Source organism: Artibeus jamaicensis, unplaced genomic scaffold (assembly GCF_021234435.1).
Source record: "Artibeus jamaicensis isolate MK-2021 breed Jamaican fruit bat unplaced genomic scaffold, CSHL_Jam_final scaffold_369, whole genome shotgun sequence".
Lineage (NCBI taxonomy): Eukaryota > Metazoa > Chordata > Mammalia > Chiroptera > Phyllostomidae > Artibeus > Artibeus jamaicensis.
In genome coordinates this window covers 44,766,696-44,780,830 of record NW_026522042.1, presented here as the reverse complement: position 1 = coordinate 44,780,830, position 14,135 = coordinate 44,766,696, and the positions used below count along the sequence as shown (strand labels likewise).

At 46.7% G+C, this 14,135-nt stretch overlaps 1 long non-coding RNA gene across 2 annotated transcripts in view; it reads left to right on the top strand.

Annotated features, from left to right (window-relative positions):
* Positions 1–832: 832 nt before the first annotated feature.
* Positions 833–14,135, top strand: part of LOC119058085 (uncharacterized) — a 66,982-nt gene continuing 53,679 nt past the window's right edge. For both annotated transcript variants that reach the window (XR_005084196.2, XR_005084195.2), the window contains exon 1: positions 833–1,061. This is a non-coding gene — a long non-coding RNA (uncharacterized LOC119058085). The remainder of the gene's footprint in view (positions 1,062–14,135) is intronic.

Below are 14,135 nucleotides of genomic sequence, written 5' to 3'. Positions count from 1 at the left end.
AACCTCTGTGTTCCAGCTCTTTTGGTTTTCCTGACAAGGCTGTCATAATTTTTTTTTAACAACTAAGCTCCACCGTGCAAAAATAGATGGAAAAAAATCCAAGCACAGCAAGTTGCTAGGAGACCTGAGGGGCTTTGCTGGGTGAGATGTTTGGGTGTGTGTGACTGAATTTCTCTCCCGCGATGACAGACCCGCCGGAAACCTGTTTCATCTCCAGCGTTGCAGAGGTGGGCAGGGTTTCAGCTCCATCGGAGGGATAGCTACCCCAACACCCGGTTCCGCGGGAAGGGCTGCTGCCAGTTCTCCAAGGTAAAAAGAGACTCCAGGCTGCTGAGGCAGAAGAGAGGTTTTGCGACCCTTCTTCATCAAGCAGTCACCCTGCCAGAGCAGTTCCATTTTCTCCGAGAACCTTCTGCCCTCACCCTGTTAAGGCTTCCTCCCCAGGGTGCTAGTCCCAAAGCAGCGCACTGCTAGGAGAAAGGATGAGAGGCAGCCTGCGGTGTTTGAGGCGATCTGCACATGCCTGGATAGATTTCCTCTCCTCCAAGTCCCTGCTCCATTTCTCTGCCTGTCTCCCTGCCCCCGACATTGCCAGGATAATATCTTTGTTAGCTAAACGGAGCCCATGCCAGATGCAGGTCATCTAAGTGAGCAAGTGCTTTCTGGGACCAGGCCTGTGAAAGGAAAGCTGAGCGGAGCTCGGGGAACATGCCAACCCCTGGCTGCTGAAAGGAAAACCGTCTTATTTTAAGAGGACTGTGTGTGCCAGCCTGTGGTCAGACACCAGGAAGAAGCAGAATCGCTCGGCCAATCTTCACTCCCGCCCGGCTCTCCCTGGCCGGCACCCTCCAGCTGAAGATGAGACATAGCTCTGGGGAAATTCCACTCTAATTCATTTAAGCAGAATAAACAGAGCTCCCGCTCTGAAAGATTCAGCCCTGAGCAAAAGACACTTGGAGTCTGTGCTGGGACACAGATGTCCAGTGAAACATAGAAGAAAATCTCCAAGTCAAGCGACACGAGAGGCAGCCACTCTGACACCGAGAAGCCACGGAACCTGAGTAAGTGACTTCACTTTTTCGTCTTGGCCTCTCATCTCTAAAGTGGCTGCCGTGCTCCACAGAGCCCCGAGGGCTGCAAAAGTTTTGAGACTTTCCACATATTTCAGATATTTGGTTTAAATTGCATTAAAATGTTTTTTCAATTGTATAAAAAAAGAGAAGACAATAAAATATTACATATTTGTAATATGTATCAAATATAAATATATCATATTGTAACACATTGAAGACAGCTGACGTATTTAATCTTGGATACAGTATATCTCCAAGTTACAGGAAAAGTTATCTTAAACACATACTGTTACATGTGCAGCTACTTATCCAAATGAGGATTTTTTTCCTTAATATTTTGCAACCAACCGTTTCAGAAGTAAACCGGACACAGAGACAGACCTGATTGCTTTTATTCATCTAACTTCAATTTGGGGCATCGAAATAGATTTATTACACTCACTGCTTAACCTATAATTTAACTTCATTTTAACTTCAAAGTGCATTTTTCACACTAGTAGAATAATTCTTTGTCTCATTTTCTGTGTAGGTGTTCTAATACGGTTATCTTACTGAATAGTTTGAAAATAATTAGGGCAGAGATTGCTAAGGGGCCTCAGCTCTTGCTCTGGAAGTTCTGGTGACTGAGTGCCCCACCGTGGGCCAGGCAGTCACCGAAACAGGCTTCCTCGGGGAATGGGCAACAGTGGGCGGAGGGGGGGCTGGTGGAGGGGGCCCGCTTCATGGAACCTTGCACCTATCGAGGGCTTCATAAATATTTGTTGAGTGTCAGAGCCGAGCCCTGGAAGGGAGTATGGGTCGGTTCTAGATTGCTGGAGATTCAGGAACCCACAAGTGGGCAAAGACGAGGTTGTGGCATTGCCAGATAAGCGGCGCTTTAGACTGGTTGCTGCAAAGTGGTTATGGGGCAGGGGGCCAGTGAAAGAAAAGAACAGAAGCTCTGGGGCTTTCCAGAGAAATCTCCCAGCTGGTCAGGCTTGGTCCCTAATCCTTGCTGATGGTTTCAGAAAATCATCTGTTTAGAACCATGGCAGAGATGCTGCCTGTTGGGCCAGGAGAGGCTTGTCACCTGCTGCCCTTCCCCTGGGAACTGGAAGGGCCGGGAATAATCTCCCATTACTACCCCTTCATTCACACAGCTGTCAGTTGGAATGATGATTGTCACCCTGTGCAGGAATCACCTGGAGCCCTTAGCAACACAGAGTCCTGGGCCCCTGGTTTAGTAGGTTTAGTGTGAGGCCTGAGAACGTTCATTGCTCACAAGCTTTCAAGTGAGACCAAGGCTGCTGGTCTCCTTGATGAAGCACTGACTTAAATGTCGATGAGACGCTTAATATATCCGCAGCACCACGCAGGGAGCCGCAGAAGACAAGAAGCGAAACTCCTTGGTAGAATAAATGGAACAGAACACCTTCTTTCATGACCAGTGGGTGGCAGAGGCTGAGGGGAAATCTCTGATTAGGGTCCACTGGACGGAGGTGGGAAATCCCAGGACACAGAGACATAGGGCGCAGGCCCCAGCCCCTGACCTACATTTTACATGATTGTCCATGCCCGAGACAAACTGAAGATGAAAAGCAAGGTCAGGCCAAGAGCAAGCCCTGGTGACATGAGCAAAAGTGAGGGAAAAACAACAAGTGCCCAGACAGCATTCCCCAAGGTGGGGCCAACAGGACGTGATTATCTGAGCAGTGTGATGGGGCGCCTTCTGGAAAGTTCTGTTGAGAGGAGGAGTGTTCATGCCAAGAGCGAACCCTAACCAACAGCTGTAGGCAGAGCCAGAACGATCTGTCTGTTCACTGACCACTTACTCTCCATCTTCTTCACACGTTCCCACAGTGAACACCTTTCTTTGGCTAGAGAGATGCCATGATGTCCTCTTGTCCCCACCCCTGGTTTAAAAAGGTGTGCTGCAACTCACCAGGCTCTCGTAAAGAGCTGCCATCCTTTGATGGAGTGGCCAAGGAGGTAAGTTTCGCCAGCGTGGTGGTGAGTGTGGCTCTGTCACTTCCAAGTTTGCGGTTGTGACCCTGGACTAAACCTTCTGAAAGAGACAGACAGATGTCCCACAGTGCGAGGTGTTGTGTGTTATGGCTTCATTTGGGGAAATTCTGTGATTCACTTATAGAAATGTATTGCAATATTTTTCTTTCATAATTTAGCTGCAGGCACTAACTAAAGTGTCAAAGAGTGTATTTTGACCTATAAAATCTTTATAACGTGCCAAAGCAAAAGGAAAAACTTTTGAGCATTTGGAGCTTCAAAAATGCATTTTTTTAAATTACCATATTAAAATAAAACATTTTTCCTTAGGAAAGTTAGATTCCAAAAAGGAAAACAAAAACTAAGACATAAACCAAGTTGCTGTTGAGAATTATCCTGTGGCAAGACTATTTATTTTACTTGGAAGGAGAACCAATCTAGAATGTATTTCTGTTGCGTGATCCATATTTACATGTGGTAGAGATAGTCTTCAGTATAAAAAAGAGTATTACAAAGCTTATTTTAAAGTCAATGTTAAGAGCTAAGAATATGTTTTCTCATAGAAAATACTCATTATACCTGGTGGAAAGAGTGCCAGGACGGATGCGCCCGGAGCACAGCCCCTGATTCGGCTGAACCATTGGGTAGAGGGGGGCTCGCCTGAGTAATGGAGCCTGGTCTCTCACAGAGACTATGGGGAAAGGGTTCGCCAGACGGGGGAAGCACACACCCCCTTTCCTGGCCGCCTGAGTGTTGGAAATGAGCTGTCTTATTTTTTCAAATGGACGTTTTTATTGAACATTTTATGTGCCAGACATTCTGCTGAGCCAAGAGATATAAAAACCAAGACTGAAAGATGCCTGCCTGCCCTCAGGGAGCGAATATTATACTGGGAAGGACAGAAGATTTAATGAAGATTTACAAGTGAGTGGGAGCTTCCAAAACCATAGGAATACCTGACTCACACTTGAGGTTTTAAGGAAGTCTTCCCAGAAGAAGCGACATCTAACCTGAGACCTGGAGGTTGAACAGCAGCCAGATGAAGGGGTCAGAGGGTCACGGGGAAGAGGAGCACTCTGCAGGCAGAGGACTCTGCACAGAAGAAAGCCCCCAGGACACGAGACATCAGGCTGGTGGGGTGGGGAGACTGTGATGGGTTCTATTTTGAAAATGTTGATTGACATGTCTATGGGACATAATTTGTGCCACAGACAGTTGGGTGTGGGACATGCAGCTCAGAGAGGTGCTGTGAACATGGGAGTTGTCAGCTTGTGCCTAGTGAGAGGGGACCAAGTCACCCAGGAAGATAAGACCAAAGAAGCCAAGGAAAAGAGTCAAGACAGCAGAAAGAGGTCACCAGAGTCAAGGGCTTTAGGGAGGTCATGTAAGCCAAGAACTGAAGTGTCTGCTGCATTTTGTCCCGGTGTCGCTGGTAATTGGGGCAAGAGCAGTTTCACAGGGAGGGGGTGGGCAGAAGACAAAGGAAGTGTTGAGGAGAGAGTGGAAGACAAGGACACAGGAAGTAAGCGGTGCAGGCAGCTCTTCCAGGAAGTCCGCTGAGAGAGCAGAAATCTGGAGTGGGGTGTGGGCTTAGGAAGACGATTTTTTTTGTTTGTTTAGATGGCAAAACATTAAAGAAGGGAGGGGTGAGGTTGAAGACGCTGGAGACAGAGAGGGAGGAAGCTAAAATGAGGTTGCTGGGAAGTTGCCAGGATCCCCAGGTAGCCCCCACTGCCCCCGGGGGTAGGGCAGTGGAGGATGGATGGGGGGTGGATGGCTGGCAGAACTGGTGAAGCCGGTGGAGGGAAGCAAATAGGAGGGAGGAAGGAGGACTAGCACTTGAGGAGAATGGAGGGCTGCTGCCCTGTGTGGCTCCTCAGGTACTTTTGTGTATCTCTGTCCTCAGCCCCCCCAGGGCTACAGTGACACCTGCTGCTTAATCATCACGCTGCACCCTTCCACCCCTGCCACTTAGATCATCAAATTGTCCCTTTCTCATTCTAGCTGACTGCGTGTTAGAAAGGAAGCAATCGAGCAACTGGGTTTATGCTCAGGTCTGAAGGATTGATGGCTCAAAACCTATTTGAGGCATTTGCATTTCTGTGGAAAGGATTTTACTCTCCTATAACCTCAGCTTCAAGGATTTTCAGGTAGAGGAACAGATGGGACTGAACAGCCTTAGTCATCCTGTGGGCCAGGATGACTGTCTGGGGTCTGCCTTCAAGGGTACCCTTTACCCACAAAGTGATCCAAAGGGCAAGTGCCAAGGAAACAGAAAACTCTACAGAGGAGACATCGTGCAGCCAACTTCGACTTCATAGTGTGGATGGAACCAGACGCCCCAGCAGACTTCCGTAGGGTCTCTCAGCTCTAGGTCTTCCAGGCACCGGAAGGGACCAGAATCCAGAGACCACGTCTCCTGAAACAATCTGTAGAATTCAGGTTGGCAGCCAGGGTGAGCTTGACCTGCACATGCACACAACCCTCCTGTGTGAAGCTCACAGGAGGTAGCGCACATAAGCTACAAAGCAAACACCACTGACCACTGCACTCACCTTGCAGACCGTGTCCACTGCTGGTAATGGTAACAACTTGCAATAGGTCAGCACTAAAGAACACTTTACTCTGTCATCCGTTATTGCAGCCTGGGCATTGGAACTGTTAAAATGTGTTTAGGTTGGAAAAGTCATTAACCCCATTTGTGCGCAGTATACAAAGTGTGCGGGAGTGCATGGCTGCTCCAGGGCCTCTGGGCGATGCTGCTCCAGCTCACACAGAAACCCTGCCTTTCACAACCCTAAGGTCTACCAGCTCAGGTGCTCAGGCTGGAAGTTAAAGGTCATTGCATTTTGAATCAGAAAAACATTTTTAAGTATTTTATTGATTTTTTTATGTTAAAGAAAAACAGGCTCATTGTTAGGAGTTTAGAAGACACAAAAGGCCCCAAAACAGAACAAAAGTTACCTGTAATCCGAGATCCCTGGAATAATCACTGGAGTCTATTTTGACCCATTTCGTTTTAGTCTTTGACTCTGTCTGTCTGTCTGTCTGTCTCTCTCATATCCTGGGATCATATCCTGACATAATTGTGTATCCAGCCTTTTTCATGAACTAAATCAGGAAATGTCAATGCAGACCCAGAACCTTTTTATTTCCACATTTTCTCTTTTATTTCTGTTTGCATCTTTCCCTCTTCCTTTGCCAATATGTCTTTACTTTGGAGTACTTCCATTTTTATCAAAGTTCCATTCAAGATGTAAAACAGTTTATGCTTTTTGAGTTGTATTTCCTCCCCACACTTGTTAAAATAGGCCAGTAAAAAGAAAAGCTTTCCGGATTATGATAGATCCACCTCCAACTATATAACTGGTTCAATTTAGAGTCTTTGGATAATGATCTGCCGCCATATGTGGGTTATAACTTGAGGTTTGCATAAAAATGTGTCTTGGATTAACTGACTGTGCCATGGGGCCAGGTAGCTGGTTTGTTTCTAGAAAGTTAAAGGCCTGACTTTTGTGGTGCAGTCAGGAGAGCTTTCTGATGAAGGCAAATAAAACAGACAACGAGGGGTGTGGCTTGAGGTGCGGCCTCCTCCCGATAGCCGTGCGCTCTGTGTTCAAGATTTCCTACAAGCACGGAACAATGCCTTGGAAGCAATTATCTTATTTAAGCCTGCACTTGTCTGGGGAGCTGAGGTCAGCCACAAAGCCATCGGAAAAAAGGCGCCGTCTGCCATAAAAAGCAGTTTCTTCGGTGGTGTGTGTGGGGGCTCATTTTGAATAACTTTGCTTTTGAATTGAGGGACCTCCTGAGACCAGAGACAGTGTAGATTAAACACAGAGAACCTCGGGGACTCAGCTGGCCCTCTCCCGGCACATCACTCCCATTTCAAAACAAAAACAAAAACAGAAATACTTTAAACTTTGCTTTTCAAAGCCAATGCCTGCCCCCAAAACTGTCTGTTACCGCTTCTGCTTGGATTATTTTCATTTGGGTTGTGTTTTTCTGACCGAAGGCCAGACCCTTGTCTTTGTGTATTTGTAAAGTGCCATGTCTACTTACTAGTCTTAAGAAATTACAGACAAAAACAGAAATGCAAGGGAAGCTGGCAGCTAAAACCTTGCAGATTTTCTAAACCAATGCTCTGTCCGAGAACCAGAATGGAATATTTTTGTAAGGCAATGCTGAAACATTCTAATCCCAAGAAACTAAATTAAGTCTACATTAGCCGAATATAAAATAGTGGCCAAAGTTGGCAGGGTGTGTGCCGCTCACGTGGCTCGTCATGATGCCACGCAAACGAGCCGCCGTTGCTCTGCGGTCAGTATAAAAGGGGGCGGATCCCTTTCAATGAGTGAGCCTCATGACAACTTCATGACAGCGATGTTTGAGTTTAGACTTCAAGCCGCCCTTGGTTCGTTTCTGTGCCAGCCTCCTGGAGATCCAGAAGTTCCTTAGGCACAATGGTTTTCATCTTATGACGTGTATCTGGCCGCGCTCAACTTGCAGAATTTAGGAACCATGGGGAGGAGAGCCCATCTGGAGACACATACAAATGTGAATGTTTGGAGTCAGCTGAGAGGAGCTATGAGGCCAGGTCAGCCCAAGAGGAAACGAAATGGAGGCAAAGCGGTCGAAGCACAAATTCTCCCTCCCTCTCCTCCTCTTCCCTTCTCTTTCCTCCCTCCCTCCCTCCCTCCCTCCCTCCCTCCCTCCCTCCCTCCCTCCCTCCCTCCCTCCCTCCCTCCTTCCCTCCTTCCTTCCTTCCTTCCTTCCTTCCTTCCTTCCTTCTTCTCTCTCCCCACTCCCTTCGTTTGTGCTGGGTATAAAACACAGGGTCTGTAAAATCTTCCTTTCTTAGAAATTTATTTTCTAGTTTTATAGGAATAGGTATATTAGATGTTGCCTATCATTTAATAATATACTTATGGACTAAAGGGCGTTTGCTATATAAAATCAGCCACTTATGTTAAAGTAACTTCTCTGCCTTCACTGTTTGTCATTAGCTTGAATAGAAAGGCCTTTCAAATTGATTTTGTAGAAAGTATTGGGATGCTTTTGTCTGTTCTCGTATGTATTCAATACAGTATTCAGTTAGTGTGTGTGTAGGCAGGGGTGTGTTCCTCCTTCTCCTTTCTTTCTCCTTCCCTCTCTCCCCTCCTTCCTTTCAACTGTATTTTGTCGTCAATTGTCTCCTCCTCACTTTGACTATAGACATCACTTCAAAAAGACAGAAATAACTCAAAAAATGACATTTGAGATTTTAATGCCATGAACTCTCCTGCTCAACCAACTCTAGGAAGTAATTCATATGCAAGATATGGGCTGGGCCACAGAACAGATCTCAGAAGGGTTTGTAGCTAAGTGTCCTTAGAGTCCACGGGGAAGCAGAGCAGCCTAGCAAAACTCCTTGCAGCTGAACTGCCCCAAAGTGAGCTGGCAGCCCCTGGGCAGCTTCTGTCACCAGGGTGCTAGACCCGGCCAGTTAAGGCACGACTTTTAGCTGGAAGCATGATATTGAATTCAGTGACCCAGGTAGCAGCAGAGGTCATTGTAGCAGAACCCAAACAAAATCATATGACATGGAGCACTGGGCCCTTTTCTTAGAGCGGGTCTGGGAAACCATGGGCGGAGCCAGTCAGAACGTAAACTCCTAAATTCTACTTTTCACTGTAGGATCACTAACCGAAATATTTAACACATGCAAACCTCCCCGAAATAAGGTTTGGAAACTTACGGTTAAGCTTTCATCACAGATTTTGTTCCAAATGTACATTGTCAACGAGGAAAAGCAGTGAAAATACATGTTTTAGAACAATTGTGGCTATTACTAGAGGGTTTTTTATGAGAAACATTGTTCAATGTAGTCTCATTTCATTTCTAAAAATAGACAACAGAATGATTCACAGATGTTGATTTATGAGGAAAATAGTGAACTATACAAACCGAAATGTGAAGGAAGGGTAGAGGCCCTCACTAGAAACCACTCCATGAAAAGTGCCTTCTTCTTCCTCACTTCCCGGGAAATCCCAAGTCCTGCTGAACCCACTGCACGTGGGCTGCTGTGCACCAGGACAGCAACGGACGGCCTGGGTGTCCAGGGTGACACTCCCTGACAGAAATGAGCCGGGGTAGGTGTGGATTCTCTAAAGTGGCAATTCTCAATAGTTAGTTCACATCACAATCACCTGGAGTGCTGGTAAAATGCAGGTTCCCAGACCCTGCCTCTAAAGACTCAGACATTGATACTATACCTAGGATGGAGCCCAGACATTTGCATGTTAAACCTGCATCACAGGTCATTCTGCTACAAGTGGAACACAAACCACACTGTGAAAAACAACGCCTCTGAGGGATCCCATCCAAGTCATTCTCCAGCTGTCACATCCTGCCTGCAATTGGGGTTCATGTGGTCCATGCAGTGGTTTTATTGATACTTGAGGGAGTCTTTAATACCCACATTTCGGGAAGCACAAAAAGAGTAATTAGAAAAGACCAAGCCCACATTATACGTTGAGACTGTAAACTATTTGCGGTACTATACAATTAACTTAAGCATAATTATGTAGGTCAGACTGCTGTTAATAGAGTGTGGTTCTGGAAATCCACCTAATCCCTGCTGCACTATATTGTTGTCAAAAGATTCACTGCCCCCGCTGACTGGCCCCACCAAGTCGTCACTGGGAGATTGAGCTCCCTGAACTATTGCAGGTTGACTTGGCCATGTGACTTGTTCTGGCCAATGAAATGTGGTGGGAAGGGGTGGTGCCACAGGGAGCAGAAGCTTTAAATGCCAGGTTCAAAGGGGCGTGGTTACCCCTCCATAGGAAGACCCCTGTGGGCGAGGCAGGCATACAGCCCAGCAGAGCCGGCAGCAGCCAGGTTCAGGACTGAGAATTACACCTTGGCTGTTGGAAGTCCTGGGCCTGGCGAACTGTTTGATGCTGTCGCAGAACTTAGCAAACCCAGACGCTAATAGGGCTCATAGGGCTCCTCTTTAGTATTGGTGAAATCGTAAGCTGGCCGTGATTAAGGGAAATGTCTTGGTCCTGAGTCTATCTGGAGCTTTTTTTCTTGTCATCTGAATTCTTTGTTTTTCACACCAGTGTGGCTTCCTCTTAAGGGCATATTTAATATTAACTGCAGAAAATTGAGTTGTCTTGTATTAGAATAAATGCTCAAAGTTCAGAGTTGAAATACCCAAACTTCATCAGCTATAGCTCTATGATTTAATTCTTAATTGCACAGAATTTAGGAAATTCTTTCCACTTCTGATAAACTCAGCAGAGTGGCTGGCCACCAATCACTGAGTAGCAGGACCCCAATCTCTACATGTGGAATCATAGTTGTCCAACTTTCTGCTCCAAGCATATGAGTTTAGTGTCTCCACGGAGCTACGGTGCTGAGAAATGGTGTTTATTTGCCTCTATTTTGCGGTGAGAGAAAATTTTTCCACTTGAGACCAAGCTTTTAATGCGTGAATATGGGCTCTGTAATATTTCCTGTAGAACATCATCAAATATCTCTTGTGAGAGCTGGAGTTTAATTGTTTAACCATTTCATGCTCTCTACTGTGTTAAGCCAGTGTTCTTATGTCACTTGTCACTGTCAGAAGACACTGGCGAGTTCAGACAGGCGGGAGAAAGGGGGTGGCGTTACCCCGCTGAGACTCTCCCAGACCTCACAACCCATTTAGCTCCAGAGCCCCTGGTAACACATGTTCATCACACCTAGATTTTTGCCATGTCAACTTCCAAGTATTTTATATTGTTTTGGGCTAAGACCCTGGAACTAGCTGAAGCGTACACAAAGGGATTTATTCAAAGACAGTGATTTGCGGCTTGGCCTAGAAAAGGCCTGAGAGAAGGAGGCAGAGAGTCAGTGGGTGCCGGCCCGATCCTCACCTCCAGATCTCTCTCCATGTCTCATCTTCACCACCCTGGGGGCCTCAGTCTCCATGATGGGGCGAAGCTGACCACAACCTCCACGAGCTCAAGCTCCAGCCTCAAGCCTAGGAGGGATCCCTCTACTAGTCTCTCTATCCCAGGGTCATCAGCTCAACAAGTATTTCTTGAACACTTCCTGTGTTCCAGGCACTGTTGTAGGTGCTTGGGATACACGAGGAAATAAAGAAGATCCCTGTGAGGTGGTGATGCGGACCCGGCCCGCAGTGTCCGCATCATTATGGATGAAATGAGACATTCACATCCATTTCCTACTGAGTCCTGTGGAGGAAAAGGGACAGCATTGCTTTTCTCTCAAGAGGAGGAAAAGCCAAGGTCCTTGCTGTGAACGCCTTTATTGGGTTTCTCCGCATATTACACAATGGTCCTCATTTACTATGCACAGGTTGCTTTAGGTGATTACCTTTTACAGAAAATAAAGGAGCCAATGCTGCTAATCACATCACAGAAGAGGGATATTTGCAAATGAAAAGGCAAAAGTGGTTGAAATGGTTACACTCATCCTTGGAAGGTTTAGCATGAATTTTAGGAAGTTACTTTGCAGTAAATGTTTGTCACAAATCCAGGTGAGGGAGTTTTTAAGCAAAGAGCAAGACTCAAAGCAGCCTAGGTACACTGCAGGCCTGACTTTCCACAAGAGAACCTATCTGTGGGTGTGGGTCCTGTGCATCTCTGAGTGGGACCTGGGCCCACGCCATGCAGAATGGTCTCCTACAAGGTGGGAAATCAGAATTTTATCGCATGAATATGGTTGCCAAGGGGCCTACCCTTATAAAGCTCACCAAGATCCTCAGTAAAATAGTCATTGTTGTCTGAGCAGACACAGCAGAAGGTGATACTCACAACTGAAAGGAAAATGCCAAATGGACAAAATCCTGCTTCTTTAGTTCACCCACGTGGACGTGGTCTCACACAGCATTTTTCATTTGCGTTTAGTCAGTGCATCCCAAGCATAATGTTATCGTTCCTCATTAATTCTCTTCACTCAGAGCCAGTTTGGTGACTCATGCCATTAACTTCATTTCACAGAGGAACCAAAACAGCAAAAAAAACACCAAAAAACAAAAAAAAACCCAGGGACAAGAAAAGAAAGGAGTTAGATGAAGTCAGTGCTGCTTGGGTACCATTCCTAAGAATTCTTTCGAAACTAATGATTTTGAAAACACAGTCAAATGACCACGAGTGTTCACTTCTGGAAGGAACTGGAAGTTTCCTCACAGCATTTCTCCAAGCCGTCTTATCCAAAGCTAACCTATTCCTGCAACGTATTCTGTTTGATACAGGGTGCAGCCAGGGGGGGCCCCCAAAAAAGATTTGGAAGGGTGTCCAGAATTCAACGTGTATAGGAATATTGGAGAGACATATAAGATGTCCTCACCCCTCCCCCCAGGGGGAAGAAACGAATGGAGCCAGGCCATTGAGAGCTGTTTTGCCTAGCAACAGTTTTGCAGCTAACCTCTGGAATGATTATTTAACATATCTATAACCTTTAACTGGTTTCATAGATATGTTAAATAGCTGTGGCCAAGTTTGGAGCCAGAGGGAAGGGAGTAGCAGGGGACGCAATATGAGACTAGGAGCTGCACTCCTGAGTGAGAAGGGAGTAGCAGGGGACTCAGGATGTAACTAGAGGCTGTACTCCTGAGTGGGAAGAGTTTGGACTCAGGATGTAATGAGGGGCTGCGCCCCTGAGGGAGGGTGCCGCTGTGTGGGAGCTTGGAAAAGACTGGCTCCGAGACATGAAGGGTCCCCGCTTGGCCAGATGGAGAGAGAGCCACGCGGTTTCAGCAGAGTGAGGACCCCCTCTTGGTGAGGTGAAAGAGGGAGCCACGTGGTTTTGGCAGGGTGTGGACCCCCTCTTTCCCAGGTGAAAGGGAAAAACCACGCAGCTTTGCCAGAATGGAGATCCCTGCAGCCAGGTGAAGAAGAAAGCCACATGCTTTTGGTGGAGTGCAAACCCCTGCAGCTTTGGTAAAAGAGGCCCACGCGGCTTTGGTAAAAGAGGCCCACGCGGCTTTGGGGTGCCCCCTTTGGCCGCGGGGGCCTGAAAAGCAAGAGAGACTTTGATTGAAACTGGGTACAAAGGACTCTTGCCAGTGGACCATGAGAGGGTACCACAGTACTTTGGATTAACTCGAGATCCTGCACAGTGACACAGCTGATGGTGCCAGCAGCCTGCAACACAGACGTGTGCTCTTTTCCTGATTTACGGTACCCGGAGTTGGGACAGTGGGAGAAGGGAGCGCTGTGTGGGTGTAGGTGTATACCCTAAAGGACTTTGATATTTTAGTGGTGGCATTAGGCCTGAATAGCATTAAATAAACATTTTGTTTCCTTTTCACAAATCTCTGGCATTAAGAGATGTCTTTCCAATTGGTGGCGGACAGAAGGGTCCAGTAGATTTTAGTATTTTGTTTTTGGGAGGGGCCCCTGTTGTATAGCAGTTTTGGGCATCCCTAGGTGGGCCAAATATTGTATTGCCCCTCCCTCGGACCTCTTGTTCGGTAACATGTTCAACTCTGGGAAGAGAGGTGGAGGTACATGGCATTTCTCAAGTAGGAACCGGGCCACCATTCTGAACCTTTCTGCTGCACCTTCCAGGCACGCTGTAGGAATCCAGTCAGAGGTTTATAGGCTATAGGGTGAAGGGCTATTTCATTAAGTCAAAATATGCATTGATTTTGACATTGGTACCGTGAAAACCACCAGACACAGAACCTGCATGGAGCTGCGCCTGCTCTGCTGAGGACACAGCACACCTGAGAGGCAAACTAGAACCAGGAGTGAGAATAGAGATTAAATATGCACCTGACTCTGCTACAGAAGTAGCGAAGGAAATCCTGGAGACTTATTTTACTGGAATGGGCTCTGACTTCATTCCATAAAGGGAAGTGGTAAACATTAGTTCAAGAACAAGTAAGGATTGCTGGCCCTGTGTGCCCATAGACAAACATTAACCCAGCAACACTCTGAATGCTGGGCCTTAGAAGGTACTTCACAGGACATATGGTGAATGATTTATAGAGAAGGGAGGGGGAAATTCTGACAAAGTGATGACCCAAGCAAAGATCTAGAGAGAAGAATTCACACAGATTGTGTGAGGGGCTGCGAGTAT